This window comes from Periplaneta americana, chromosome 3, assembly GCF_040183065.1.
Source record: "Periplaneta americana isolate PAMFEO1 chromosome 3, P.americana_PAMFEO1_priV1, whole genome shotgun sequence".
Lineage (NCBI taxonomy): Eukaryota > Metazoa > Arthropoda > Insecta > Blattodea > Blattidae > Periplaneta > Periplaneta americana.
The window spans coordinates 98,443,251-98,449,250 of NC_091119.1; the positions used below are offsets into that span (position 1 = coordinate 98,443,251).

At 33.6% G+C, this 6,000-nt stretch overlaps 1 long non-coding RNA gene across 2 annotated transcripts in view; it reads left to right on the forward strand.

Moving 5' to 3' along the window:
* LOC138696311 (uncharacterized) overlaps nt 1–5,728 on the forward strand; it is a 30,269-nt gene extending 24,541 nt beyond the window's left edge. Inside the window, exons 1-4 of one of the 2 annotated variants that reach the window (XR_011331318.1) lie at nt 2,970–3,113; nt 3,214–3,372; nt 3,505–3,674; nt 5,188–5,728. This is a non-coding gene — a long non-coding RNA (uncharacterized lncRNA). Of the gene's footprint in view, nt 1–2,969; nt 3,114–3,213; nt 3,373–3,504; nt 3,675–5,187 lie in introns of those variants that run through there. The other variant, XR_011331317.1, reaches the window with a different exon arrangement.
* The last annotated feature ends 272 nt before the right edge of the window (nt 5,729–6,000 follow it).

A 6,000-nucleotide genomic window follows, 5' to 3' on the forward strand; every position in this document is an offset into this window, starting at 1 on the left:
ACTGAATTTCAATAACTTAAAATGAGTAATCTTGATATCAATAATCATTATTTCATTAGTTTCAATATATTAAATTTGTGCAGCTCTGTTTATAAATATAATATAGTATTCTTTTTTAATGTTTAAACATACTTTTTTGTGCGTATTTTAGTGTATAACTAAAAATTTCAGTGAAAGAAATAAGTATGATACCTTGATGTGCCTAAAATGCCTATTTTCATTAAAATAGAGCTTAATTTTACAAATTTTGAGCTTATTTTAGGCGCCTAAAACTGCAATTTTTAGTGCCTAAAAATCCGATGTCTAGTGATGAGGCGATAGTAGCGATCCTGGTGGTGAGCAACTATCTATGTTTGCATATTTAGTAAGTATTGAGTTTCGTGACTGTATATACTAGACTGTGCTATTACTGCAGTCAACATCGATAGGGTAATTATTTGGCATTTTAATTGTTACAGGTATTCCCCCACAGTTCCCAAATTAAGCACAAGAAGAAAATATTCCATTGTACAACATTACAAATGACTTACATAATGAAGTTCCATAATATATTTTATCAATCAAAGACAAAATACAACAGGATAATTTTATTCTACAACATTGCAAGTGTTCTACAGTAAAGACTACTTGTGTACAAAATTCATAGAGAGGGATTACATTTAAATACAACATTCATTGTTCGTATAATCGTACTTATTTTTAAGAAGGGGGACAAGACTAACTGTAGTAACTTTCGAGGAATATCACTTTTGTTGACGTTGTACAAAATTTTGTCGAATATCTTTTTGAGAAGATTAACTCCATATGTAGATGAAATTATTGGGGATCATCAGTGTGGTTTTAGGCGTAATAGATCGACTATTGATCAGATTTTTTGTATTCGACAGATATTGGAGAAAAAATGGGAGTATAAGGATACAGTACATCAGTTATTCATAGATTTCAAAAAGACGTATGACTCGGTTAAGAGAGAAGTTTTATATAATATTCTTATTGAATTTGGTATTCCCAAGAAACTAGTTCGATTAATTAAAATGTGTCTTAGTGAAACTTACAGCAGAGTCCGTATAGGCCAGTTTCTATCTGATGCTTTTCCAATTCACTGCGGGCTAAAGCAGGGAGATGCACTATCACCTTTACTTTTTAACTTCGCTTAGAATATGGCATTAGGAAAGTTCAGGATAATAGACAGGGTTTGGAGTTGAATGGGTTACATCAGCTTCTTGTCTATGCGGATGACGTGAATATGCTAGGAGAAAATCCACAAACGATTAGGGAAAACACGGAAATTCTAGTTGAAGCAAGTAAAGCAATAGGGTTGGAAGTAAATCCCGAAAAGACTATGCAGGGGTTGCTCTGTGACATTGCTATTGGGGTGATTGGTATTTTATTTTCAGCCCTGGGAGGTTACAAAATAATGAAAGAGTCTTTCTGTTTATAGCACTGTTATCTGAGACAATGCCAAAAACCGGAAACCTATTTCCTCAAGCTTTAAAATAAGTAATACCCCTTACAAACAAATACAAATGTTGTTTTTATGGTTGCGGCAGGCAAGTTATGTGCTATATCTAAATTACTTGTGTCCGAACTTCGTTCCATAAAAACATACAGTAGAAGTACACTGTGATTTTTTTCTGCCTGACTATTATATTCCCACTCTTGTAATCAAACTGTCCATGAGCACTAAGACATTTTTATTTTCCTCCTTTAGAAATTATACTTTCTTGGACAAGTAATTTAGAAACCTGATGACTGCTGATGATCTACTATTGGATTTGTGGAAAAATCGTTGCACACCCTACTTAATGTAATTTCACAAGTCAATAATAAACCTGAATTTCTTCTTAGATATGTGTAACAATGTGGGGATACAGATAGTACCAGTAACCAGAAAACTATTAACTCCCATGAATATCTCATGCTGGACTTCTCACAATTCAACAAAAAAACCTGCAATTCAATTCAAGTTTGTCAGTAACTGCTTATTCTAAATTTTTAAATCTAACACTAAAAACTTAATGTCATTCAGTATATATAGGCTTAGTGTTTAACTTATTTATGTTAAATGTTATGTTTTATTTAACGACGCTCGCAACTGCAGAGGTTATATCAGCGTCGCCGGATGTGCCAGAATTTTGTCCCCGCAGGAGTTCTTTTACATGCCAGTAAATCTACTGATATGAGCCTGTCGCATTTAAGCACACTTAAATGCCATCGACCTGGCCCGGGATCGAACCCGCAACCTCTTATTTATGTTACTTACCATGACTGGAAGAGTTGCATAGTCTATCCATCTTCCTTGTGTATCTTTCACATGCAGTGTTAATAACAAATCACTATTAATAACCACATGTCGTAACACAGAATTCTGGATGAGGAACTTCATAAATTAATAACAAGCACACACAGGTATCTTTTCTCACAAATACCAATCACTGTCCAATTTCAATTTAGAAGTATGTTCAACTAAAGAATTAAATAATATCATTTTTATTTGTTTATTATGCTCAGATAAACTCTCCTCGATTGAAGTTTTAAGGAAATTGTTTTCTAGACGTTCCCTACGATCATCAGGATTCTCCCTGAATGATATTGCTTCAGAAAGATATGAAGGACAGTCAGGAAGTTTTTAAGGCAAAGCGTCTGAAATAAATTTTTCATATGAAAACTATCTTAGATTATGGTGAAGCTTTAGACCATTTCCCACTTTGTCCGTCGGATGGGGACATCAAGTCTGGCAGCCCCTTGGTGCTATTCGACAGGAGTAGGCTACATGCTGGTACCGGGTTTCTCCTTCTCCCTTCATCTTCATGATCACACATTCCTGATACTACACTTATACGAACATTTACACATACACTCACCCTAGTACACGACATAACTTTTCACAGATAAGCCTACACATCATATACAGCGTGACCTGCCGAAGTGATGTACAACTAGAAAATGATACAGTGGCTATATATAGGCAGTGGCGATAAGAGAGTGTGTTAATTTTCATTGGTCGAGTAGATCACGTGGTACCAGCGGCCATTATGCAGCAAAAATTGTGTGCTACATGGTACTAGATACATTTTCTGCGTTATTTTTGCGACTGATTTGCAATATAAAAGGTATCTCATGTTGTGCTTTACGCTTGTTTAACTTACAGGTTTATTCTTGATATAATTCATACTGATGTAGTGAAATACGCTCATATACTTATGTTTTTAGATAAATATGCCTGGCTGTGCTGCCGTAGGATGCAGTAATTCAGCCAAGAAGGGAATGTTAATGAAGCGCTTCCCAAAAGATCCAGCAAGAAGAAAGGAATGGCATATTAAAATGAAAAGGGATAAGTGGAAACCAACTGATTAGTCATATTTATGTGAGGTATGTATTAAAATATAATTTGTGGAAAATAATAATACAAACAGCCAACAGATGTTAGGTCTAAGTATGATATCAAAATATTCATTGCATAGATCTATTATGTTAATACCAATATAATTTTGATTTATTTAGGTTCACTTCGCTCCTGATATGTGGGGAAAAAACTCGTGTTGATGGCACACGAAAACTAAAATCAAATGCTGTACCAACAATCTTCTTTTTCTCACCACCATCAGCAATGAAACGAAAACCTCCAATCAAGAGATAAGCTTCAGCTCCAAAAGCCACCAAATCTTCGTCAAGTAAGTAAATTTCTTTCCATTAAAAATATTTTAAAAAGGACATTTTCATTTTAATATTCATATTGTTAATCCGATAAGTTATAGGCCTAATTACAATAATTAGGCTACTATTAATCACGTATGTGTAAATTACATTTCATTAAAAAAATACATAAATCTAATGTCATTCTATACACATTACAATACATTATTATATTTTTGTGTATTTTAAAAGGATATTTTAAAATTTAAATTATCTTCTAGTATACCGGTACCTTAAAATTTTAATATAAAACTTAGAGATTTAAACTGATGACACCTAGCACTCTAAATGGCGAAAACATTTGTTAATTAAACATTACATACTAATGTTACATTATTTGGCGGAAATATAATGTAGGCCTACACATAAATAATTAATAATAATAATAATCTTATATAAATTCCGGTACCCAATTTCTTAATACATGTTGTCCCTTATGTATGAACACATAAGTTGCTTTACATTAACTTAACCTCCCTGTCAGTACTATTTGTTATTACTGTGTATTTAATTGGTTTTAATGTTAAACGCCACACAACAGACACAAAATTATATTCTGAATTAGGCTGAGATATAGTTAACACGAAGCATTTTCCACTGACCTTAGTGGTTTCAGCTGACGTCATTTATTTATTTGTGTTTATAGTCCCAATCAGTGGGTGTGAAAGCCTCCTTCATCCAACAAACAGAAAATTACATTCGAAATTAGGCTAAGACATAGCCAATATGAAGTATTTTTCACTGACTTAGCTGCTTCCAGAAGTGGCCTCTGATCTGGTGCGTTCTATTGATGTGCATTTACAAAGAACACAAAATATTGAGTGAATATTTTCAAATTAGTCTACCAAATCCCTTCATAACGTATTGGTAGAGTATCTGTCTATAAATCGAAAGGTTTCTGGGTCGATTCCCAGTGACTGCACATAAGGTAAATTGAAATGTATTAAGATTAAATATGAGATGAAAAATATAAGTAAGAAGTGGTGTAAGCAGGATAAAAAATAGATAAAGGAATAAGAAAAAGGAGAGGAAGAGAGGAATAAGAAAAAGGAGAGGAAGAGAGAAAGAGAGAAAGAAAAAGATAGATGAAAAAATAAACAATACAAAATTATACAATTTCTTACAGACATAGCAAGGTAAGTGCGAAAACGACATAGGAACATTGACTGGTACTAGGAAATTACATAAATTTCAAACAACAATGATGGCTTAAGAGTCCTTCCTCATTAAGGGAGAACAAAAAATGATGTCATATGAAGTGAGCTTACAGAATAATTATGTAGTCAGTATATGTTTGCCATGAAGAGGTATGACTCCCTTTCTCAATTTACCTCTACAATTGTATTCGGTAGCAATAAATTTCCCCTTCATCTGACAGATACACAAATGCATAGAAGGAAGAAGGCTGCAGATTTTATCTTAAACTTTTATTACCTATTTTAATGTGTTCTCTTGTATAATTCTAAATCAAAACTTGTTCTGCCTGTTTAGGTCCAATTCTAGATTCTCAAGTGGTTCCACAAAATATGGAAGTTTCTATTGGCAGTGGTGCTGAATTACAACCGTCTTCATCACATGCAGCATCATCTTGTGAAATTTCAACTCCTGAGTCTTCTGCATCAAGTGAGGACAGTGACAACTGCTGTGAGACTGAACAAGCCATACATGAAGAATCAACTACAAAACTGGCAAGGTATGAGAAACTATATTTAAAAGAAAAAAGGAAGGCTGAAAACTACAAGAAACTTTTAAGGAATTCAACCAAAAGATTAAAAAACATGAAAAAATGTAGTGTTGAAAATGATCTTTCTTTTGTAAATAAGATTTTAATAATGATCAGATTATTTCATTACAAAGAAAGCAACAAGGAAAGACGAACATGTTTGTGAAATGGTCAAATGTGACTATTACCAAAGCCCTAAAGCTGAAATTTAGTTGTGGTGGAAGTGGATATGAGGAACTGCTCAAGCAAGGCTATCCATTGCCTTCTGTACGTACTTTGCAGAGAAGATTACAGAATCTCAAATTTGATAGTGGGATTTTACATGAAGTTTTTGAATTTCTTAGAATAAAAGTGGAATCATTCGAATCTCATGAAAAGGACTGTGTTTTAATATTAGATGAAATGGCTATCACTTCAGGGAATGTATATGACTGCTCCTTAAGCAAATACTTTGGGAATGTAACACGCCCGAACACTCAGGCATGGCAACTCATGTTTTAGTTTTTATGTTAGGTGGTGTAATTACACGGTGGAAACAAGTAGTTGCCTATTATTACACCAGTGATTCAGTAAATGGTGCT